Below are 25,800 nucleotides of genomic sequence, written 5' to 3'. Positions count from 1 at the left end.
GTCCAAAGACATCCTGATACAGTAGAGATTTCAAGGGGAGATGCTGGGTGTGAGAAAGATGTTTATTCTTCCCATGGTGCATGGAGACATTGGCTTGGAGCAGCCAAGTGGCTCCATCCAGGCCTGGGTGAGAACGTGACCTAGTTACTGTGTCCCTGTCTCTCGGCATGGCACGCTGGCAGGGTGGCCAGAGTTTGCTGCCTTTCTCCTGCTCACAGCAAGAATTCTGCCGAGCCTCTTGGAGGCTGGAGGGCCAGTTTTAGTAACTTGCCCTTTCCCGTTTGGCGATGGTCCATTTCTTTTGGGTGAGTGTTAATGGTCATGGGCTTGAAAGTTTTATTTATAAAGAGACGCTCTCTCGCTTGACTCCATATCCTTGTCAGATAGCATCTTATGGAACTGCCCCTGTTTTGGGGAAGAGGACAGCACAAAGTGGCATCAGAACCTATAGCTTTGATAGTCACCTGTGGCCTTTGGAGTTTTTCTTTCTTTCCTTCCTTTTGATGCCCTGCATCTAGATTTAGGTCAAGGGACAGAGCAAACTCAGCACACTCTCCTTGATCATCAACAAGGTGACTTCTCATGGGTCACTGCTGTCTAGAGGTGTCCCACCCCTTCTGTGTAAGGTGAGGTGACCCTGGGTGTACTTTCATTTAGAGTCATGTGTGTGGCCAGTGGTGGGATGTGAATCAATGATGTGAATGCTATTTTGACTTTATATGAAGCATAGGCACCCTGTGATATATTCCCGTTCAAGGCAATGAAGAAGATTCACCATCCACCTGATGCTGCTTTGCCTGAAGCGTCTGCTGGTCCCTGAAGTAATTCAGTCTCTTTCTCGCTCAGAGTGGGTGAAATGTCTCTCACAAGTGTTATTCTAAGAGCTGGAAGGGACTCGGGTGCACATGCACGTGTGTGTGTGTGTGTGTGTGTGTGTGTGTGTGTGTGTGTGTGTATGTGTGTGTGTCTCCACTATCTCTGTGTCTCGGTCTCTTGAATGAAGATGGCCCCCATCGACTCAGGGAGTGGCGCAGTTAGGAGGTGTGGCCGTGCTGGAGGAAGGGTGTCACTAGGGTGAGTTTTGAGGTTTCAGTTGTTGAATCCAGGCCCGCTATCACTATCTCTTCCTGCTGCCTGTGAAGCATATGTAGAACCCTTAACAACTTCTCCAGCATCACGTCTGCCTGGGAGTTCCCTTGCTTCCCACCATGATGGCAGGGCACTAAAGCTTTGAACTGTAAGCCAGCTCCTAATTAAAAGTTGCCCTTTATAAGATTTGCCGCAGTCATAGTGTGTAGCAATAGAAATCCTAAGAGATAAAGTGTGAGTGTGTGTATATCTCTGTGGGGGTGTGTACATGTGAATCTCGGTGGCTGTAGAGGTGTGCGGGGTGGGTGGGTGGGGTGTTAGATCCTCCGCAGCTGGAATTCTAAGTTCAGAGGCCGTTCTGAGTTTCCAGATTGTAGGTGCTGGGGATGGAACCTGGATCCTATCTGACATTATTGCTGAGCCGTCGCTCTCGCCTTTAGAGATGAGGTCTCAGTATGTTGACTTGGGTGGGCTTTACTTTATCCCTGCAGCCCAGGCCGTGGACTTTACACCTTCCAGATTCAGCCTCCCGAGTATCTGGGAATGATCCTGCACCACTAGGCCTGGTTGTGTACATTTCTTTGTTTTCTCATCAGGCAGCAGAGAAACAGGGACAAGACCGAGTTAGGCATGTTTCCCTGGGTCCTAGCACTAGTTCATGACGCCAAAGCAAATCCAAACAAGAGTGCAGGCCAGGCAGGGAGGAGCATGGGTGGGCAGGCAGGGAGGAGCATGGACTTCGAGGTTCTGAAGGGTGCACACGCCACCAGCGTTCAGTGGTCAAGGTCAGTGCAAGCAAAAACAACTTAGGTAAGAAGCAAATGGCTCACAAGGATAGGGAAGCCCAAGTCCAGTGAGGGGTCTGTCCTGGTCCAGCCACTCCAGTGGAACAGTCAGAGTATCCCCAGGTTCCCTGTAGGTGAATACAGATGGCTGAACATAGTCTGGAATCAAATGAATGGGAATTGAGAATCAAACGAATGGGCTCCCATATCATCCCAGGAAACTTACTGAGTGGTTGCCTTTGAGGCCAGCCTTGGAATGAGTGGACATCAATGAAGGACTGACTAATATTCCCAGAGCCCAACATTGAGGGAGTATGGATACAAGAGTTGTGCATGAGGGGTGTGTGTGTGTGTGTGTGTGTGTGTGTGTGTGTGTGAGAGAGAGAGAGAGAGAGAGAGAGAGAGAGAGAATGTTCATTCCAGGCTCACCACTTACTGACTCTAGACCCTCATATTGAGATACAAATGTTTCCCGTCAAGATTAAGGACAAGCTTTTCCCAGGAAGGCAGATGTTTGCATAAGTCTTTGGCCAGTGGGGCTGTAGTGGAAAGCTTGACACTTCTCCTTGAAGACAGGGTGTTTTGTTTTGTTTTGTTTTGGCCTGGATTCTTGTTATTCTCAATGTAAAATTAAATATTTTAACTTTAAGCTGGATGGGGCTCTGGGGACAAGCTATGGGTGTACTTTTTCCTGATTAAGCTGGCCTGGCTTTGTAAGTGAATGTTCCGAAGTACTGTCTTTGGGAATTCCTAAAGGGCTTTTAATGTTGTTGGTATCACATATAGAGAAAATACCCCAAGCAATCAATTTTAGACGCTCATCTTGCACTCAGGGTTTCCATAGCAAGGCGATTTCATCCCAGCTGGACCACAGGGGTGCCTCCACATTCTTAATCCTTCTGCCAATTTTCCAGACTCCGTTGGAAATATATCCTGACCTTTTTTTTTTTCTTTTTTTTTCATTCCATTTCCAGCACTGAATACTTTCCTGTCGCTACTTAAAGTGGCATGAATAAAATACGCCTCTTCAGGATGATGGCTTCAAATGTTTCTTAAAGAAAAACAAACCACCCTGGTTGGTTGAAGCCAGGAGGCCCTTTAAAATGTCCCTGTCGTTTCTGATGGTGTCTCTGAGAGGAGTGGTCTCCCCTTCACACAGTGTGTAGTAGCCACCGAAGCAAATAAATCTAGATGACTGAAACTGACTCTTTCAGTTTGAGAATAACAACCCCCCTCCCCCAGAACAATCTGTGATCTCTATGTGCAATGTACGGGCTGGCTACTACCCACAGTATAAGTTAAAATGGGGAGATGATTTGGAGATAGCTCTGATAGTAGTTATAAAATAGCCAATCCATGTGTTCATTGAGTAAATCTTCTGCTTTTATATTGCAGTATATGTGTAGATCATAAAAATGTATCGTCTTCACCGTCTCATATGTCTGCCTCAGCGGCTTTCTGTCCGTTCACAATGTGTAACCATTACCACCATCACTCTCTTGAGCGTTATCATCTTCCCAGAGACTCTGTCTCCATTTCCCCTTCCATCAGCACCTGGAACCCACCATACTCTTCTGTCTCTGTGAGTTTGACAGTTTAGGATCCAGGAAAGTGGTGTCTAGAGATTTTGCTCACTTGTGACTCTTAATTTCACTTGGATGACAATGTTTTCCCTTCTTCCTCTTCCTCCTTCTCTTCCTCCTCCTCTCCCTCCTCCTGTTTTTGTTTTTTGGACAGAATTTCTTTCTCTATGGAGCTCTGGTTGTCCTGGAACTCTCTATAGACCAGGGTGGCCTTGAAATCAGAGATTATCTGCCTTTTCCTCCCAAGTGATGGGATTAAAGGAATGTACCAATAGGCCTGGCTCACTTGGAATTCTAACAGCTTGTGGTAGAATTTTCTTTTTGAGTGTGTGCGTATACGCATGCCTGTGCTGTCTGCCTTCCAGTGGGAATTTTGTATCCTTAACCCATATTTTCCTGACTCTTTCCCCATCCCTGGCATCTGCCATTTTTCTCTCTACTTGCATGTGATCAATTTTTAGGAGAATTTCCTTTTTGAGGAATGCATTTTCAGTTAGCTCTTTCTCTGCATAATTCATTATGCCAGGCTTTTTGAAAATGACATTTTACTCAATGCATTTCCAGTGTTAGTAGGAAAAAATGCTCATAAACCTAAATAAGTCTAATATGACTTGGAAGATGAGCACAGAAGATAGGTGAAGTGAAATTAAAGTGGTAATCATTTTATAGGTGTTCTTATTGTATATTTTTATGACCCTAGTGAGACTGGCTAAGAGATTTTAGTTTTGTTTTAGTTTTGGGTAAGTGGCCCAGTTGGAATCCAGTGGCCATCTCTTGAGAAGACATTTTTGTTTGTTTGTTTAGTTTTTTTTTTTTTTTTTTTTTTTTGAGATAGGGTCTCTTTCTGTAGCTGTAACTCTGTAGACCAGGCTGGCCTTGAACTCATAGAGATTGGCCTGCCTCTGCCTCCTGAGTGCTGGGATTAAAGGCCTGTGCCACCACTACTACCTAGCTGAGAAGAGTCCTCTTGACCTTCAGTAAGTAGAGGTCAACACTGTACAAGGTGGAAAGTAGAGACTATCTCTCTATCTGGGCTGATGAGGGAGACTTGGTAGAGGCCTGTGGAGTTTAGCTTGCATGGGAGGATAATGGTTAGGACAGACACTGCAGGCCTTAACAACATTGCAGGCTTGATGGGTGTACAGAACCAGAGGGAGAGAGAGGCAGAGCTGAACATTTCACACTCCACACTTCTTAGGTGAAATGTGTATGGGTTTCCCTTACAATCAACAGTTCTCATTCCCCCAGACACCAGCTGCATGCCATGGGGATTTCTTTACACCACTGTGTTACATTACTACAGACCCTACAGGCGAGGGGCTCTTAAGATTGTTCCAGTTACGAGTCCCAGGGAAGAACGGTGCTTCTGACCCACAGGCTGGAAATCCAGGCTTCTCTTCTGCCTCCTCTCAGTTTGGAGCGTTTGCTGTGATGATTCACAAAACTCAGGCAAATACTTTGCTCCCTACTGGTTTACACATTCAGAACAAGCAAATAGGAAAGATACATGGGGGAGGGGAAGTGTAGGATGCAGACATCTTCCATGCTCTCTCTGGCCTCCTTATCCTCCAGGCAGACATTTTGCATCCAAATAATAACAGCATAATTGTGGCTGCATGACTAGAGTTGGGTAACCCCAAACCCTCTTCCTTGCTATGCCATCTTCTGCCTCCTCCTGGAGAGTTAAAACCTCTGAGAACTGTGGCCCATATTGCTGTGCAGTGCCCATTAGGCGTTTGTGACCCCAAAGGCCACTGTGGAGCTGATTCTGCTGCGGTCACGCTAGGGTCTTTTCTATCCCCGCTCCAGCTGCGGGAGGATAAGGCCCAGTTTCTAGTGAGCATTTATAGAGGTAAGCAAACGAGCAAGGGGGACTCCAGCCTGGCACACATCTGAGTGGGGGCTGTTACAGAATTTTGTTTTCCTTTAAAATAATTGGCTGGTGCGAGGAGCCGAGCCATAAACGTAACTGCTGCTTTCCTCCTGATTGGTGGTTGCTAGGGAGCGACTTGGAGGTGCAGGCTTGTTGGTTCAGCCTTAGCTCAGGTTCTCCAAGTTGGACTCTGAACCCAAGATGGAGTTGGTTTGGTCTCTGAGCTGCGCCTCTGGTAAGTGCTGTTGAGGGTTTAACCTTCTTCCATTCTCAATGATAACACGTCCAGGTACTGACCCCTGACTCCCCCCGCCACAACTTCCAGAAGGGTCTTCAAATTAACCTCCTTATTGCATGTTGTGGGTAGAACGTTTTCCTTTTAGGTCTGTGGAGACCATATTTGATCTCTTTTCCAGTTTCATCTTATTTATGCTTCCTGTCTGGGACTTAGCAGAACTTGCCCTTGAAACGGCTTAAACAAGCACTTAGAATCTGGTTTGAGGTAGGATCAACAGCAGTTGATTGTCCTTTTCCTGGCTAGCTGGTTGGGCTTTCTGTCCAAACAGCTGCAGCGCCCTAGGGCAGGTCACATGACCCCTGCTGTCCTGACCACGGGCAGGTCCCAGCCTGGGGTACCTGAGCCTTCACATGCTGTTCCTGACATTTCGGTTTCGACTTTAGCACTGTCCTTTAGAGTTGTGTTTCGGACCCAGGAAGGAGGTCCCCCCCCCCCCCCATCTCCATGTTTGGCCTGCAGCTGTGTTTGTATGATTTCGCAATTTTTCCTTCATCTCAACTGGGCTGCGCGATTGGACCCGTGTCATCTGCAGCCATCGGTAATCTTCACTTAAATTAATCTTTCAAAGAAGCCGATTAAGTTGATTGCGCTCCACAAGCCGAGGTTTGGTGTCCGTACCTTTCAGCTGTTTACAGAAGTGATTAGAATGAGAACTTTGTATATGAGTTTTGGTAACCAGTTAAACTTATTTTTGGATCTTGTCTTAATGGTTTATTTCCATCATGTGCCTGTTTTTAACACAAAAACTGAAAATGAGGAGGGGCGGGATTTAATCTTACTGTGTGCATCTGTGCCTCTCAGGCATCCTAGGATAGCCACGGCCTTGACTCAGCTTGGGTGTCCTAAGAGATCCGTGACGAATCACCAACATTGTTTCTTCTAGCTCTAAGTTCTCTTTGCAGTTAAAACCATTATTTCTAATTTAACATAAGCAAAGACCTTGTGGCCACTGCCTGGGCTGCCTAGTGTAGAATTTAGCCCAATGCATTGCAAACATTTGCCTGCCAATCAATCTGAGTCTGCGCAATGTAGTCTTTCAGAACAGGGAGCGTGCTCCACAGGGAGCCCTTCCTGAGTGAGCAGATTCACTTTTAAGTCCATGGAAAAGTTGACACAGGAAGTTGAGTGTTGTTTAGAGGCAAAGTCAAAGAAAGGTGTTGGCTAACAGCTCTGTTTTGTGTGGCCTAAACTCTGCCTAGGAGTTTTTTTTTTTTTTAAGATTTATTTATTTATGATATGTAAGTACACTGTAGCTGTCTTCGGACACCCCAGAAGAGGACATCGGATCTCATTACAGATGGTTCTGAGCCACCATGTGGTTGCTGGGATTTGAACTCAGGACCTTCGGAAGAACAGTCAGTGCTCTTAACCGCTGAGCCATCTCTCCAGCCCCATGCCTAGAAGTTTTTTAAGACCAATGTATGAAAAGCTTAATTCTAAAGAGGAAATTTAGATGTCTCCCTTCTCTAGGAATATCTTAAGGCCGGAAACGTGCTGGAACCAAGGGTGGCCTTTCTTCTCATCTTCTGTCTCTCAGTCGTTCCTAACTAATTCCACGAAGCCACCAGCCCTCACAGCTTCTCTGTGGACAGATGAATATTTTTTATCATAACTTAAGCATGGTAAATAAAGGATATCACTTTCTTATTGTAAATATCAATGTCTTCAAATGGAACAGTATCATGATTATTTTAACTGTAACCAGTTAAATGGAATGTAAATGCCATAGACATTTGATACCTGTCATTATCATTAAAAAGTACTAGAATCAGCTTAAAATAATAAGTTCTTCCCCTCCCCCTTTCAGCTAATATTCTATTCCTAAGGAATTTTATCCTGGAATACCATATGTATTCCTGCAAAAGTATGTACATAATGTTTAAATTAGATTTCTGTATCAGTAAGGGTCTAAATATAAATATTTAAAAATCTATGTATATAGTTACTTCAGTACTAAGCTAATGATTGTTATCACACACTTGTGTACAAGTAGATGCTTTGTATGTACCGTAACAGTAGAATGCAGAAGTTGTTTCTGGTAAAGCGGTGGAGCCTTTCCACTCACCCTCCCCTAGTCCTGTCCATAATGATGAATATTCATCACTCTGAGGGTAAAGAAACTGTGTCTAAGTAAATACAGAAGTGGAGCTGGAGTGATGCTATGGCAGGCCCTTCCTTGACAGGGTCTCACTATGTAGCCCAGGCTGGTCTAGACTCTGTAGCCCAGGCTGGCCTCAAACTTGCAGTCTTCCTGCCACAGGCTTCGAGGTGCTAGGATTATAGTGAGGAGTTATCACCCTCAGCTCATTGATCTCTTTCTAAGTTGAGCACCAGGCTATTTAGTTTGCTTTCAGCACATCTGTATGTTAGCCTCCTCCTTTCCAGCTGTGTGTTAGCCCCTCCTTTCCAGCTGTGTGTTAGCCTCCTCCTTTCCAGCTGTATGTTAGCCTCCTCCTTTCCAGCTGTGTTATCCCCTCCTTTCCAGCTGTGTGTTAGCCTCCTCCTTTCCAGCTGTGTGTTAGCCTCTTCCTTTCCAGCTGTATGATAGCCTCCTCCTTTCCAGCTGTGTGTTATCCCCTCCTTTCCAGCTGTATGTTAGCCTCCTCCTTTCCAGCTGTGTGTTAGCCCCTCCTTTCCAGCTGTGTGTTAGCCTCCTCCTTTCCAGCTGTGTGTTAGCCTCTTCCTTTCCAGCTGTATGTTAGCTTCCTCCTTTCCAGGTGTATGTTAGCCTCCTCCTTTTCAGCTGTATGTTAGCCTCCTCCTTTCCAGCTGTGTGTTAGCCCCTCCTTTCCAGCTGTGTGTTATCCCCTCCTTTCCAGCAGCATGTTTTTTGAGTCTAAGAGCTTGTGTGGCTGTGAGGTATGGTGGGACCCATATATGGGTGCAGCGGATGTTAAATTTCGCTGTGTCTCCTAGAGGCTCATAGCACAAGGCAGTGGGAGGTAGACCCCAGACGCACAGGAGGTTACAAGATGCGGGACATTGTGGACTGGCAGTTCCTCAAGGACAAGAACATATCCTGGCTTAGTTCTGTTAGGGACTGAGCACAGTGGTACAAAGACTTCAATGCTCAGTAACTTTTTCTTTTAATATTCAAGTTCTTGTTTTTTTTTTCAGTCCAGTCTACCCTTGAACTTGCTGTGTAGCTCAGCCTAATATCTAAGTCATAATCCCTCTGCCTCACTCTCCCAGGAGCTGGATACACCATCATTTTTATCTGCAATTCTTCTTTTTCTTTTTTTCTTTATTCTTTTTCATTTTTTATTAGATATTTTCTTTATTTACATTTCAAATGTTATCCTCTTTCCTGCTTTCCCCTCTGAACCCTCCACCCCATCTCTCCCTCCCTCCCCCTGCTCACTAACCTACTCACTCCCACTTGCCTGTTCTGGCATTCCCCTACACTGGGGCCAACGCTTCTCCTCTCATTGATGTCCCACAAGGTCATCCTCTGCTACCTATGTGGCTGAAGGAGTCCCTCTTTGGTTGGTGGTTTAGTCCCTGGGAGCTCTGGGGGTACTGGTTGGTTCATATTGTTGTTCCTCCTATGGGGCTGCAAACCCCTTCAGCTCATTGGGTCCTTTCTCTAACTCCTCCACTGGGGACCCTGTACTCAGTCCAATGAATGACTGTGAGCCTCCACTTCTGTATTTGTCAGGCACTGGCAGAGCCTCTCAGGAGACAGCTATATCAGGCTCCTGTCAGCAAGCACTTGTTGGCATCCACAGTAGTGTCTAGGTTTGGTAACTGTATATGGTATGGATCTCCAGGTGCGACAGTCACTGGATGGCCTTTCCTTCAGTTTCTGCTCCACACTTTGTCTCTGTATCTCCCCCTATGAGTATTTTGATCCCCCTTCTAAGAAGGACTGAAGTATCCATACTGTGGTCTTCCTCCTTCTTGAGCTTAATGTGGTCTGTTAATTGTATCTTGGGTATTCCAAACTTCTGGGCTAATATCCACTTATCAGTGAGTGCATACCATGTGTGTGTTCTTCTGTGATTGGGTTACCTCACTCAGGATAATATTTTCTAGTTCCATCCATTTGCCTAAGAACTTCATGTGTTCATCATTTTTAATAGCTGAGTAGTGCTCCATTGTGTAAATGTACCACATTTTCTCTATCCATTCCTCTGTTGAAGGACATCTGGGTTCTTTCCAGCTTCTGGCTATTATAAACAAGGCTGCTATGAATATAGTGGAGCATGTGTCCTTATTACATGTTGGAGCATCCTCTGGGTATATGCTATAGCTGGGTCTTCAGGTAGTACTATGTCCAATTTTCTGAGGAACCTCCAAACTGATTTCCAGAGTGGTTGTACCAACTTGCAATCCCACCAGCAATGGAGGAGTGTTCCTCTTTCTCCACATCCTCACCAGCATCTGCTGTCACCTGAGTTTTTGATCCTAGCCCTTCTGACTGGTGTGAGGTGGAATCTCAGGGATGTTTTGATTTGCAGTTCCCTGATGACTAAGGAGGTTGAACATTTTTTTAGGTGCTTCTCGGCCATTTGATATTCCTCAGTTGAGAATTCTTTGTTTAGTTCTGTACCCCGAGAACTCCTAAACCTGATAAACAGCTTCAGTGTAGTAGCTGGATATAAAATTAACTCAAACAAATCAGTGGCCTTTCTCTACACAAAGGATAAACAGGCTGAGAAAGAAATTAGGGAACCAACACCCTTCACAATAGTCACAAATAATATAAAATATCTTGTTGTGACTCTAAGCAAGTGAAAGATCTGTATAATAAGAACTTCAAGTCTCTAAAGAAAGAAATCGAAGAAGATCTCAGAAGATGGAAAGGTCTCCCATGCTCATGGATTGGCAGGATTAATATCGTAAAAATGGCTATCTTACCAAAAGCTATCTACCTACTCAATGCAATCCCCATTAAAATTCCAAATCAATTCTTAATAGAGTTTGCAAATTTATTTGGAAAAACAAAAAACCCAGGATAGTGAAAACTGTTCTCAACAATAAAAGAACCTCTAGTGGAATCACCATTTCTGACCTCCAGCTGTACTACAGAGCAATTGTGATAAAAACGGTGTGGTATTGGTACCACAGGCAGGTAGATCAATGGAATAGAATTGAAGACCCAGAAATGAACCCACACACCTATTGTCACTTGATCTTTGACAAAAGAGCAAATAACATCCAGTGGATAAAAGACAGTATTTTCAACAAATGATGCTGGTTTAACTGGCAGTTAGCATGTAGAAGAATGCAAATCGATCCATTCTTAACTCCTTGTACAAAGCTCAAGTCCAAATGGATTAAGGACCTCCACATAAAACTAGAGACACTGAAACTAATAGAAAAGAAAGTGGGGAAGAGCCTCAAGCTCCTGGGCACAGGGGAAATTTTCCTGAACAGAACACCAATAGCTTATGCTCTAAGATCAAGAATTGACAAATGGGACCTCATAAAATTGCAAAGCTTCTGTAAGGCAAAGGACACTCTCAATAGGACAAAACGGCAACCAACAGATTGGGAAAAGATCTTTACCAACCTTAAATCCAATAGAAGACTAATATCCAATATATACAAAGAACTCAAGAAGTTAGACTCCAGAGAACCAAGTAACCCTAGTATTTGCAGTTCTTAAATGTAATTTAGAATACAACCATCCTTGGCTTTTGAAGGTTGTAGATTCATCTCCTCACTCAAATTTGCTGTAACTTGGTGATAGTCCTGAATGGTGTCCCTCGTCTCCTAGTCATTTGAAAAAACAGTTTTCAGCTGATGGCCACCAGGTAAGGCCGACTTCTACTTTCGGTTTATTCTGTAAGAAGTATCCTCCTCATGATTTATGTAATGCTATTATTTTGTGCTTTCTGGTGATATTTTTAAATTAATTATTTTTTATCTATTCATCCACTCACTTATTTAGTGCATGTGTTTGCCTGTAAGCATTCCATGGTGGGCATGTGGAGGTCAAAGCCAGTTCTCTCCTTCCACCGTCCAGGTTCCAGGTCTCACGTTGTTGCACAGGACAGCAGGTGTTTTTACCCGCTGAGCCTTGTGGGATTTTTGCAGTTTAAGAGGTTCAGAAGGTATACTGCCCTTCGTTTGCTATAGTAACTTAGTACTTTTCAACTTCATGGTAATGTGAAGGCATTGAGCATTCAGTAGAATCTGTACTTGGAGATTTGAATCTGGCTCTTTTTTTCCCAGGCTAGTGATGTTTTGCAATTTAATGTGGGATGGATGGTGTGAGTGGACCCCAGCCCCGAGACATCTCACCATCATGGGAGGGAATGTTGATGTTCTAGTGTTCTTTGCTGTTGAGCTTTGATGGTCTGGCGAGCATATTAAATGCACCTTCGATTTAGATGGCTTTCGAGTCAGAATGGGCTCACCAGGACACGGCCTCATCACAGGCTGTGGAGTATCTGCAGTGTTGGGGTGCTCTTGCCACTCTCAGGGCTCTTATGGAGGCTCTGATGTGCCTTATGGAGAGAAGTCCTGTGTTCCAATGGAAGCGTCATTTGGGCACACCACCGGCTCTGAGTTCATTGTTAAGGAATGAAGTTTACAGAAAAGAAGGCGTCTTTAAACACAGACGCACAGAAAACAAGGCTGTATATTGATCAGTCAGTGTGGCCAGAGGCTGTAGGAGCCTGGCGCTGTGTTTCCCTAGGGGCCTAAGAGTGTTGGGCATGGCTCTCTGTAAGACAACTACAGCAAATAATGAGATTCAAGGTTATATAATTTCTATATTGATGTTACAGATTTGGGAACTCAAAGACTAATTTTAGAATGCTGTCTAGGTAGATGGAATCATACTCAGAGTATGAGGGCAGCGGGGGGGGGGGGGGTTACCTTTACTGAGTAGTCTGTAAGCCGTCTCCTAGGAATGGCATTTCGCCATAACGTTCTAATGACGAGAAATGCCGTTCCCTTTATCGCCTTTAGTGTTTGGTTTCCTCGGGTGCTGGGGCCTGAACCCAGGTCCCTGCAGGTGTGAGAAGCATGTGCTCTACCACTGAGCCACACTCCTCTGCCTCCACCTTCAGCACTTGGATCTCACTGGGCACTTCAAGTCCGGGCAGTACAGTGACAAGCTGAGTGAAGAGGATGACATCTGAGCGACTTTCCTCTTGTAACACTGAAGTTCCAGTCACAGAAAGATAAAAGGGCTCAGGGAAAAAAGGCTGGACTTGGACGCCGTACTGGTCTCCTACTTCACACTCAGACCCGGCCTCCTTTTATTGTTTGAAGTCACATAGCCTTCCACCCCATTTCTTTTTATAAATTCTTTCTGGCATTTATTTTGTATTGTGCATGAGTGGAGGTCAGAGACAACTTCCTTGAGCCAGGTCTTGCCTTCTGCCATGTGAGGCCTGGGGCTTGAACTTGGGTCATAAGGCTTGGCAGCAAGAGCCTTCACCCTCTAAGCCATCTTTCCTGCCTTCGACTTTTCCCTTAATAGCATCTAGCCTCACAACTGTAACTCTCTCTAAATAGCGTATAGAACACACTTGTTGCATTTTGGAGACATTTATATTTGGAGGAAAATAGTGGGTTTGGAGTTGTGACTTAGCCTCCATGATGTCTTTGTGACCTTGTACTATGGTGGGTGGGGACTCACCTTCCTCGAGGGCATGACATAGCCACCCAAAACAAATCCTGTCTGTCTGTCCATCTTGACCTGCTGAGATACAACCCTAGGCTGGGAATAATTTTCCAATCTTCTTTTCTACTCTTCATATGAGTTTTTGCTTTGTTTTTGTCTTATTGAGACAGGATTTTCACTCTGCAGCCCCAGCGTCCTGGAACTTGCCAGATAGCCCAAGTTGGCCATGTGTGTCTGCCTCTGCCTCCTGAGTGCTGGGATTATAGGCATGTGTCACCTTGTCCAGCTGTAGGCTGTTTTCTAAGCTCAAATCACAATCTAAGTCAGAATCTCCTGCTCTCATAAAGACAATGATTTTCTTTCCTTTTCACACGTGTTATGTGCAGTTGCAGCTGTTTAGTCACGCTGAGCCCTCAGTGCCAGGCTTGTGCTGGCCCCAGGGTCGAGAGACACAGGGCACCCTTTCCCAGGGATTTGCGGATCCAGCAGCACAGAGCAGCTGAGATGGGGGAGGTTCCAGTAAGGCATTTCAGAATTGGTTCTTTGCTCAGGAGAGTCTGAGAAGGACTCGCCAAGGAGGTGTGCTGGGCCCAGAGGTTGAGTGATGGGAAGGAGTTTATCACTTAAATAAGGGACAGAGAATCTCAAGCATATGGGGCAGCTTTGGACAGAAGACAGAGAGTGAAGGGTGTTTGTTGTTGAGGTCTAGTTAGAAAGAGGAGAGAGATAAGAGAGGACATAGACTTTTTATGCCATCTTCCTTCCTTCCTTCCTCTCTCCCTACCTCCTTCTCCCTCCCTCCCTCCCCCCTCTTTCTTTCCTTTTCTTTTCTCTCTTTCTTTTCTTTTCTTTTCTTTTCTTTTCTTTTCTTTTCTTTTCTCTCTCTCTCTCTCTCTCTCTCTCTTTCTTTCTTTCTTTCTTTCTTTCTTTCTTCTTTAGATTTATTTATTTTACATGATGAATGTTTTGCCTGTATGTATGTATGTATGATGTACACTGCATGTATGCCTAGTGCTAGCTGAAGTCAGAAAAGGATGTTGGGTTCCCCAGGACTGGAGTTACTGAAGGTTGTGAGCTGCCATGTAGGTACTGGGAATCAAACCCAGGCCCTCTGTGAGAACACAAGCATTTTAAACCAGTGAGCCATCTCTCCAGCCTTTATTTTTATGCCATAGTTAGTAGTTAGGATTTGATCCCATGGCAGCAGGGGAAACTATAAGAGACAGCCTCTGTGTGTGTGTGTGTGTGTGTGTGTGTGTGTGTGTGTGTGTGAGAGAGAGAGAGAGAGAGGGAGAGAGAGAGAGAATAAGAGCGAGCAAGCTATTTTTGGCAAGTATAAGGCCCCATTGCGAGACGGTTAATCTAGCAGGGAGTTCTGGATGGGAGAGATGAACACCAAGGGGTGTGGAGCAGATGGGCAGAACCCTTAAGGGACGATCAGCTCTCTTTGCCATTTTGGACTTGGGAATGTTGATTCTAGAAAGAAAGCTAAGGAGATTCATGCTTGGACAATTGAATGAAAGATGGAGCCTTCTATTGACAGTGAACAGAGGGGGACACATCTGTAATGGGGGGGAAGGTGCTGAGTCCTGAAGGCCTGCCACCTCTGAAGCAATTTATGTTGCTCTGTTTGCTGGTAGAAGAGATGCAAGGAGTGAAGGAAAGGAAAAGCTCTGCTTTGAAAAGAATGGCCCGGTGACAGTGTCTGAGGACCAAGGTGGCCAAGTGAAGGTGTTTGCAGTGTTGGGCTGCAGGCTGGCATTTGAAAGTGTCCTATGAAAAGCTGTCACTTGCTTGTCCCCCTGTGTCCCCATGACCTCTGCACTGAGGGATTACACTGAGGGCTGAGAATATGGTTCTGACCCCAGGTGGACCCAGTTAGACCCTTCACCAGCCTGGAATCTTGGATGAGTCCCCATTCTGTATCTGTATGTCCTTCTTGTATAACAGTGGTGAGATGTACTACTTAGTATAGATTTAAGGAGATGTTGTTCCTGGGATATGGCACTTAAAAAACAAAAAGTGACAAATGAGTTACGGCAGCCGAACTTACACAAAGACGCCCAAGCCCATAATTCAGAGTTGATTTCCTTACGAGGTTTATTTTCCATTTGTGAAAGAGGACAACACACAGCTCCTGCAGAGAATGGGATAGAAGCACACTTAAAACATCCCATTTGCAAAAGGTTAGCATGTTTGAAAGTGGTCACTCATGGTCAGTGATAATTTGTGGTATAGTAAACGATGCTATATAATGCTTTCAACTTTTAAGGCTTTTTTTTAGCTTCCAGTTCCTCCCCCTCATAGACATCATGGGGGCTGATACAGCCCTGAGACTTATCTGTGTCAGAGATGAAGTTCTTGGGGTCCTATGCCAACACTGGGGCCAATTGGGAATGTCCTATTGTTTTTGAAAAAAGGGGATATCAAAGATATTTTTTAAGAAAAATAGACATTGAAAAATAAAAAGTCTGGCTGAAGAGATGGCTCAGTTGTTAAGAGCACTGGCTGCTTTTCCAGAGGTCCTGAGTTCAATTCCCAGCACCCACATGATGGCTTCCAACCATCTGTAACCATAGTCCCATGGGATCCATGCCTTTTGATATACACATATACATTCAGACAAAACACCCAGATACATAAAATACATAAATCTTAAAATAAAAAAGGACAAGAAACCAAGGACAAAGCTACTAATTGAGCAAATGAATTTATTTCTTTATTTCTTCAAGTGTGTCTAATTATTTTTGAAGCTATGGTATGCCTTGTAAGTACATACATCTTTCATTAGATTCAAAGACTTAAACAAGTATAGAAAAGCTGAGAGAAGCCGGGCGTGGTAGCACACGCCTTTAATCCCAGCACTCGGGAGGCAGAGGCAGGCAGATTTCTGAGTTCGAGGCCAGCCTGGTCAACAGAGTGAGTTCCAGGACAGCCAGGTCTATACAGAGAAACCCTGTCTCGAAAAAACCAGAGAGAGAGAGAGAGAGAGAGAGAGAGAGAGAGAGAGAGAGACAGAGAGAGAGAGAGACAGAGAGAGACAGAGAGAGACAGAGACAGAGAGAGAGCGCGCAGATTATTGCTGTTGATTATTGCACAAGGCTGCATGAAGGCTGAGTCACCCTTTTTTTCCTTTGTGGAGTGCTGGGGATGAACCCAGGACCTTACTCATGGCTAGACAAGTGTTCCGTCCCTGAGCTGAATCCCTAACTCCTGTGTTGCTCATGGCATGAATTTACCCATGAAGGGTAGACTCGTAGAAGGGACATTAGAGACCAGCTTTTCAATTACAGTTACCAAGTAAGCATTCTGTTCGCTGATTCATTTCTCCGTATTTTCCTTGAGATATGACAGCCCTCCCTGGAGTAAGGGCCTTTGGTTGTGAGGATGTCACCATGACCACCACACTTTGAGTTGACACCATTCTAGTTCAAAGCAAGTTTGGTTTGGTCTATGCCACTATTATGAGTAACAGTGATATCCATTGGACCTTTTGAAATATTAAAAATAGGTGTCCCTAATATTCCTTTTGGGGACATCCATAGCTGGCTTTAGCCAGAAGTTCTAAAGTATGGAGGTCACCTGCTCATGGCAGAGACAGAGGGACTTTGTGAGGTGATATATTGTCTCTAGTGTAGAAGTATACCACAAAAATTAAGTCTGACAGTGAGCCTTGCTGTCACGTTCCTTATAGAAAACACTATTACGTAGCTGTAAATGCACACACTCCATTGTGTGTGTGTGTCTGTGTATGTTTGTGCATGTGGAGGGCCACCGTGTATGCAGATGCATGTTCACATGCATGCAGATGAAGCTGTCGTTCTTCAGATTATTTTTTTTGGGGGGGGGAACAGGGACAGGGTCTCTTGCTGGCCTAGACTCATCAAGTGTGAGTCCCAGGGTTCAGCTCGCCTTTGCCCCCACAGCTCTGGGCTTACCACCATTGCGTCAAATGTTCCCCCCGTGGGTTCTTGGGATCCAACTCAGACGCTCATCCTTGCGAGGCGAGCTCCTTCCTGACGGAGCTGCCTTCCTCACCCTACCCTCTTTTCATGTTCAGAGCAGAGGAAGTGAGCTTGTGTCAGCTCCGTTATTCCCTCAGACTGTGTACTGATTCATGCACCACAGCCCCATGCCACCATCTTAAGAAGATTATCTACAGGCCATCGGATCTAAGCAGTGACCAGCCCACACTGCCTGTAACTGTCTTGCTCTACAAATGTCAGGAGTTCCTGAAAACCCTCATCAATAGAGTCTCCCATGACTTTGAAATGCCTAGTGCCAGTCCACACGGGGAGGTAGAGTTTGCTGGAGACAGTCTCTAGGAAACAAGAGTTTGCTAAGAGGGCCAGCATTTTGACATTGCTCACTCTCCTCTGAGAGCAAATACTTAGCTCTCCTATCTACAAGTGTAGTTAAATGTTTATACAGGCCATTCTTACCGGAAGTAACAAGTCTCCTGCCTAGCAGTCATTTGCCGGCTCTTGAATGCTGTTGATGAGACCAGGTGTGGTGGAACACCTTTGACTTCTGCACTGGAGAGGCCAGGCCAGGCAGCTCTCTTGAAGTTCAAAGCCAGCCTGGTGGACAGAGTGAGTTGCAGGCTAGCCTGGGCTGCATAGTGAAAGCCTATCTCAAGAGAAAAAAAGGAAAAAAAAAGTATGTTAAAATTCTAAGCCTTTAAATTGTTTTCTTCTCTGATTGTTTTGAAACCAACAGAGTGAAACAAAATAACCAAGGAAGCAGAGGGAAACAGGCTAATGATTTGGCAAATGATTTCATTTAATTTTAAAATTAAGCCGTTGGCTGTGCTGTCATGGGCCCCACTCTGGGCCTCCTCAGTGCTGTATCTGCAGCCTGTGGCCCCTCACACGCTCTCCTGGGCTGTTCTGGCCTCTTTTCCCCATTTCTTCTTGTCATGGGACATGAGGTCAACCAAAGTGGCTCATCACAGCTTCAACCCTCCAACCTTTCCTTTCTGTCTCAGGGGTTGCTTTTCTGTAGGGGTCCCCGATATTCCACCTCAACCCCCAGTATCTCTCACCTGTCTCCTTATTGGTCCCCCCCCCATGCCCCACCTGTGGTCCATCAGTTGGAAAGCCATGTTCTTCTCCCACTATCCTGCTTCTCTTGTCCCCTGTGCTCCTGGCCATAAATCTTAACTTTTTTTTTTTTTTTTTTTTTTTTGCCTTTTTAGCCTTGTGAAAGGAAACTCGACCCTTAGGCTGTACCCTGAGGTGGGATCTGGTCCTGATTTAAAAGGGGGGGGGGGCGGATAGTATTGTTTGCACCAAAGGAGAGAAAAGTGTCCTAAGGCATTGTGGGAGGTGGGACCATGGATGAAGGGCTGGTGATGTAGGAGAAGTCAACCTGGGATGAAGTGCAGAGCTAATGTGCACACAGATGCTTGGCTAGGGTGCCTAAAGCCTTGTCGCAGTCTTCAGCATGACATTAAGAACAAGAAGAGCTAGGCATGGTGGTTCATGGCAGAAACCTCAGCATTTGGGAGATGGACACAGAAGGACCAGGGCTTCAAGGTCATTCTTGATCTTCGACTACATAGCCGTTCCGAAGCCACTGTCTAAAAACAGAATAAGACATAAGATCACATCATGTCCTCGCTTAAAATCTGCCGGAAACTCACTGATTCCGAGCCAGGGGAGGGGTGTCAGCAGAGCACCCTGGTCCTGTTTTCCCACATTTTCTGTCCTCATTACCCGTCACTCAGACTTTGGAGTTCAGTCCCCTGAACCATTTGTGGTGACCCTCAGTATCCTCCCTCCTTCCTTCCCCCGTTCTGCTCTGCTGTTTCCCGTCTTATTTCCCCCCCCCCCCTTCTCCATCTTTGTATGCCCTCCTGGGTATTTCTCCACCATTTCTCCCACCTCTTCTGTGTAGGCCAGAGGCCAACCTCGGCTGTTGTTCCTCAGGAACTGTTGACCTTGTCTTTTGAGACAGTCTCTCTTTGGAACCCAGAGCTATCTCATTGCACTAAGCTGTCTGGGCAGCAAGCCCACCAAGCAGTCGGCTCTGATCTGGGGTTATAAGTGGGACCACCAAGCTTGGCTTTTTACCTGGCGCTGGGATTGAACTCAGGGCCTTTTGCCTGTGTGGCAAGCACTGCTGGGACTGAACTGTCTCCTCTGGTGCTGCCTCTCCTGTTCTAACTCCCTCCTCTCCCAGCCCATTCATCATTATTTTGTGGCAGTCCATCCTTTTAGAAGGTTTCCAAGGCACAGGCAGGGGACTGCTGTTTTGGCTTTGTGCAAACCTGTGTCTCACAGGGAGGCATTGAGCGGATGGTGAAGGGAGAGTGTGAGATGGATCTTACATCCAGGAGTAGTGTAGCTTTGCTATTTTTTACATACAGTTGAAGCCCATCTCATTATCAGGTGATTTGATTGAGCCAATTCATTCATTCATTCATTCATTCATTCAGAACAGATTAATGTATTACTGCATGTGTTTATGTGTTATTTATATATTAGTGTGTGTGTCTGTGTGTTATTTATATATTAGTGTGTGTGTCTGTGTGTTATTTATGTATTATTGTGTGTGTGTGTCTGTGTTCATGTGGAAGTCAGTAGGCAATCCTGGCCAGCGTGAAATTCACTATGTAGACCAGGCTAGCTCCAACTCACAGCGGTCTGCCTCTTGAGTACTAGGATTAACGATGTGTATTTTTCAGTGGTTCATGTTCTAAGTGCTTCCCAATGTTCCTCTTACTGATTCTTTTTCAAGTTCTGAGCGTGGGGATTCCCCCATGATTCCAGGTACACACGTGGTAAGGTCATTTGGCTGTGAAAATATTGGAATCAGAGAGAGAGAGAGAGAGAGAGAGAGAGAGAGAGAGAGAGAGAGAGAGAGTGAGTGTGTGTGTGTGTGTATGTGTGTCAGTCAGTCTAGATCTTTTTCTTGATAACTTGTTCATATCCAGTGCAGATGACTTCAGGATCAGGGGGTGTCCTGGCTACCTTTATGTCAACTTCATACAAGTTAGAGTCATTTGAAAGGAAGGAACCCCAGTTGAGAAAATGTCTCCATCAGATCTGTCTGTAGGGCATTTTCTTCATGATTGATGGGGGAGGGGCCAGCCCATTGTGGGTGGGGCTATCTCTGGGTCTATAAGAAAGCAGGTTGAGCAAGCCAGTAAGTGGTACTCCTCCACAGCTCCTGCTTCCAGGTTCCTGCTCTGTTTGAGTTCCTGCCCTGACTTCCTTCAGTGAAGGACTATGATGTGAAAGTGTGAGCCGAATAAACTGGCTTGCTTTTGGTCACAGTGTTTCATCGCAGAAGTAGAAATTCTAAGAGGCAAGACAGGTGGCCTGCGGTGGACACTTGGAATCAGCATTTTGAGCAGCTCCGTTTCTCAACCCTGTCATCACATCCTGCTCACAGTCCACTGTGGGCCACTTCTCAGGACTTCTCTGGGCTTGCCCTTTCCCCGAGTGCTGCAGGGAACTTGGCTACCATATTGACTATCCCTTTCTTACCCTTCCCATGACGAGTTCCTCATTCCAGTGACTCCTTCAACCTCTCCTTTAACAGGTTCTAGGTAGAATCAGGTGAGCAGACCCACTCCTGCAGACCCTATGACTGGGGCCATGACTTCTTCAGTCTCAGTTGGAGGGCAAACGCATACTGGGCTGTGAGAATGTGCATAAACTGCCCAGTAGCATTGTGTGGCAAACACTATCATAGGTGCTAGGGGGAAAGGAAGGAGAATAGGATTTGATTAGGTGCTGGTCAGAAAGCCTTTTGTGCTATTCAAAATATGTTTTCTTTTAAAAATGTTTATTTATGTATTATTGCGTGTGTGTCTGTGTGCTACTTATGTATTAATATATGTTATTAATGTATTATTGCATGTGTCTATGTGTTATTTATATATTATTGTGTGTATCTCTGTGTTATTTATATATTATTGTGTGTTTGTGTGTTATTTATGTACTAATGTGTGTTATTAATGTATTACTGCATGTGTTTATGTGTTATATACTAGTGTGTGTGTCTATGTGTTATATTTATATTAGTGTGTATGTTATTTATGTATTATTGTGTGTGTGTGTCTGTGTGTGTCTGTGTGTGTCTGTGTTCATGTGGAAGTCAGAGGCCTACTTTGGAAGGCTGGGTCTCTCCTTCCACCTAATGGAGGCAGATAACCAGTGAGGCAGGACTTGCCTTGCTGTTTCTGACTCAGGAGCATACCCCACACGGATAGCCTCTGTTTGATTCTTATCTCTGACCCCTGTCTTTTTTGGAGTTCTGGACACATGGAGGACATGTGCACTACATCCTGAAGGCTTGGGGACCAAACTTGTCTGCCAGGCGTGTGCAGCAAATGCTCTTACCTGCCATCCCCCTGCCCCCAATCTACTTCCTGTTTCTGCAAGTTTGCTCATTTACGGCACCTCCTAAATGGAATTGTGTGAAGTTGTTGCTTTGGACCTGGGTTTTTTCACTGCTAGCACAAAGTCTCTTTCTGTGGTTAAAAAATATTCCATCACACAGGTAGACTACACTTTATCCGTGTTCCTGAAAACTCTTGCTATATACTTGAGATTTTCTCACTCTGTTTCCATAATTTTCAGTAAGTTAGCTCGTGTGCCATACTGCCAGTACTTATTTCTCAACTGATTGGCTTTACAGTTTTGAAGGAGATGGTGGGAAGTGTCACGTGTTTGTGTGCAGCTTCTTGAGGGTATATATCTGCATGTCTTTAAGTTGAGGTTATCCTTGGTGAACATGCAAGATGTTATGGGGCAGGGGCAGAACTGCAAGGATCTGGGCAGTTTGCACTGTCTCCTTTCCCAAAGGGGCTGAAATGGGGAACCAGTTACCCAGAAGCTTAGCGCATTCTGATTTACTGCCCAAGTTTACTCAGGGTTAGGTCTGTACTCTTGGAGTAATTGAGTCTCAGGACTGCAACATCTGGGAAACAAAATACTTCTACGGAGGGCTACTCTGGGGAAAGTGACTTGATAATTGTTTTCGTTGTTTGGTTCTAAGGAGCTCACAGCCAATATGATCAAGTGGATATATATATATATGCACACATATATACATATACATATATTATATACACATTACATACATACATACATACATACATATATAAATGTGTTTGGCAACAGCTGTTGGTTCTTTCTTAGTTACAGTAACATGCATTCAATATCACAACTAGAGCCAGAGCACGTCATTACTTCGGTTAAGAACTGAGCTCTTGTGCACACCTTTAATCCCAGCACTTGGGAGGCAGAGGCAGATGGATTTCTGAGTTTGAGGCCAGCCTGGTCTACAAAGCGAGTTCTGGGACAGCCAGGGCTATACAGAGAAACCCTGTCTCGAAAAACTAAAAAAAAAAAAAAAAAAAAAAAAAGAACTGCGCTCTTAGTTACAGTAACATGCATTCATGTTTCTGTAGCCAGAGCACTTCAGCACCTTGGTTAAGAACTGAGCTTAGCTGAGACTCAGGTTCACCCCCAACCCTCATCATTGGGGATCAAACCCAGAGTTTGCATATGCTGGGCTCTTCTCACTGAGCTATACCCCTAGCCCAAGGCTCAGTTTAATTTTGAAACATATGCTTCATTTAACTTTCTTTTATTGATTATATCTGGCCAGTTTCTGCAGATTATTTTTCAGGCTCTTGGTATTCTTGAATCTGTACTAATTGCCCAAGGCAGCAGTCTATTGATTTGTTGTGGTGGCCTTTGCATATCTGTGACATTTCTAGAATATGCCTGGTGAGCATGTACCCTCTTGTCTTTACAGATCCAGTTCCGCATTGTAACGAGTACTCAAAAGTCCATTCAGCTTTATCCATGCTTAAAGCTGTGAGCCTTTTTCCTAGGCTTCTATGACATCATCTCCCTAAATGTTGCCTCATGAAGTGTGCACGAGCTGGTCTGGGCGACAAGTGACCCGGGACAAGGTGGCTTCGGTTAGCCTCAATTGTTATTATTATTTCTTTGCTTTTGAGTCAGGGTCTCATGTAGCCCAGGCTGGCCTCAAACTCCCTATATAGCTGCAGACCACCTTGAACTCCTGAACCTCATCCTCTCCCACCCCCTGACTGTTGTGACTGCAGGTCTGTACCACCCCACACACTTTATGTGGTCTCCAAGATTGAGCCCAGGGCTTTGTGAATGGTAGGCAAGCACTTTGCTAGTTAAGCCCAGATCTTATGTTTGCTCTCTCTTTCTTAATGGTGCTAGAGATTGAACCCAAGCTAAGCACACACTCTTCCCTGGACACACACTCTTCCATGGAACCCTATCTTAAGCTCTAGTCTTCCATGTTTTCGTTGCTTGCGCCACAAGCATATCTGAGCGTTGGCACAGTGCCAAGAATCGGAACTCAGAAATTTCTGGCTTTGGTTTAAAAAAAAAATTAAGGTTGCACCTCAGTGCCTATATGCGCATAAAGTGAGTTCATGTTACAACTCACATTTTATGCAGTTGTGAAGAAGACACCTGAGTACTGTTCCCTGTAGTCACAGGCCCAAGGTTCTGTCGTGCATGCCAAGCAAATGCTTTTTGACGGAGTAGCAATCCCCAGGGCTAGTATTTTGGAGACAGAGTTCGATAGGAAGCCCAAGCTGGTCTTGAACTCACATTCATCTTACCTCTAGCTCCTGACTTTGGTTTTGTCAACAGAACTGAACTATGTTGTAAATGCATTTTAATTTCTGATGCTATTCTACCTGGCTGCTTATAATCGTATTGTTGATAATAGTTACAACGTTAGAAGTCCAAATACTGATTCTAAAACAGAGGGTAGAACATCTGTTGCTGGCTTTCGTTGGCTTGTTCTTGATTGCAGTTGGAGTCTGTCAGACTGGGTTGGTGTCCCAGTTGACAAATGGGCAGAGGCACAAAGAGAACGGGGCTCTAACCACACAGAAGTGTTTCGTTCTGTCTTCTGTTTCCTGGGACCCCACCTGCAGTGTGGGCCGAGAGCCTAAAGAGCTCTGGGTAGGGATAGCAGAAGGGAAGGAAGCCAGCAACTGCCTACTCCCCACACCCAGCCCTCTTGATAGGCACCAGAGAAAGCAAAGGCGAACGAGTGTCTATTAAAAAAGAAACCATTCATACATTGTAACAGACACCTGAAGTAAGACTAATAAAACAAGCTGTGGTAGTGTGGGGGCGTTTGGCCCCTTCTTCTTTCCTTTTGATGAATCACTTGCTCAGCTGGTTTTGGGCCTCCTGGGTTCCCTTGCTCCCTGGAAAGAGTTTGTGAACACGGTCCAGCATCCTCCAGCTGCCTCTTTCTATACTTAACACACGATCAGCCTGAGATTCTGTCCTTTCCAGCCTTGGGTTGGGTTCTTAAGAACAGGTTCTGGGAGCCCGAGAGCCTCAGTGTAGGTCTGGGAGAAATGGACCCATTCTATCAAAACCTGGCCCCTTTCTCAATATCACATGATAATGGTGGTGGTGATGGCCGTGTGCGATGGTAATGATGATGATGTAATGATGGTATGCTGCTACTGATGTCCTGTGATGGTGACAATGATGTGTGGTGCAATGGCGATGACAATGATGTGGTACATGATGGTGATGGTCCGACGCTGTTGGTATGTGATGATGATGTGTAAGATGGTGATGATGATGTATAAGAGGATGATGATGGTGATGTGACAATGTTGATGGTTATGAAGCTGTTGGTGATGTATGATGGTGCTGATGGTGGTAGTGATGCTGTTGCCTCTGATTTGTGGTGATGATAAATGATGAACAGGACATCGGAATGTGATGCTAAGAAGCTGCTGCTCATTTGCTGCTATTTACATAGCCTGAAGTACTGGGCTCAGAATAGTATTGAATTTAAATACCCTATTCCATTGTTATCGTGTATTTTACCATATAGCTATCATATATTTCAGATATACATGTTGCCACCTTTTGTTTGGAAAAAAAAAAGACAACCATATTTTTAGAGATTGTGATAAGGAGCCTGGGCCCACCCATCTTGAAATCAGGTTCTCTGAACTTCTTTGTGAGTTACGGGGTCATATGATTTACTGAAGTGGTTTTCAGGATGACCCTGTGCTGGGCTTCATAGTAGCTGGTGACTTGAGAATCTAGGAGATGTGGTGGCACTGGTGTGAGGCCCAGGCTCTGAGAGTCGTTCACAGCATCATCCTAATTACCACCAGGTTTTCCCTGGTCTGCAGCAGAATGAGAAAAATGGTGTGACGCGGTTCTCAGAAGTTTAAATTATTAAGTGGGAAAGATTCTCCCCTTTCCCTTTGCCACCACCGTCCGGCTCTCCAGTGGAAAGATACCCTTTCTTTGGTGAAATGAAGATGATTACATGCTAGTTTGGATGCACTGATCTTTATGTTACAAAACATTAGAATGGAGAGCTAGCTAGGTGGCTCAGCGTTGCTTGCTGGCAAGCTTGACAACCTGAGTTTGATTTCTGGGTCCCACGTGATGGAAAGAGAGACCTGGTTTCACAGAGTTACCCTCTGAACTGCATATACATGCTGTGACATTCATATGAACAGGCATGTGTGGTTGTGTTCACATGTACATACACACATGTACACCTGTGCACACACAGGCACATGGATGCACATA

The 25,800-nt window shown here is 45.0% G+C and overlaps 1 protein-coding gene across 6 annotated transcripts in view; it reads left to right on the top strand.

Moving 5' to 3' along the window:
- The window catches only part of Camk1d (calcium/calmodulin-dependent protein kinase ID), a 421,404-nt gene that overhangs the window by 39,057 nt on the left and 356,547 nt on the right, over positions 1-25,800 (top strand). The window lies entirely within an intron of this gene.

Source organism: Mus musculus, chromosome 2, assembly GCF_000001635.26.
Source record: "Mus musculus strain C57BL/6J chromosome 2, GRCm38.p6 C57BL/6J".
Lineage (NCBI taxonomy): Eukaryota > Metazoa > Chordata > Mammalia > Rodentia > Muridae > Mus > Mus musculus.
This window is presented reverse-complemented; position numbering and strand designations above follow the sequence as displayed.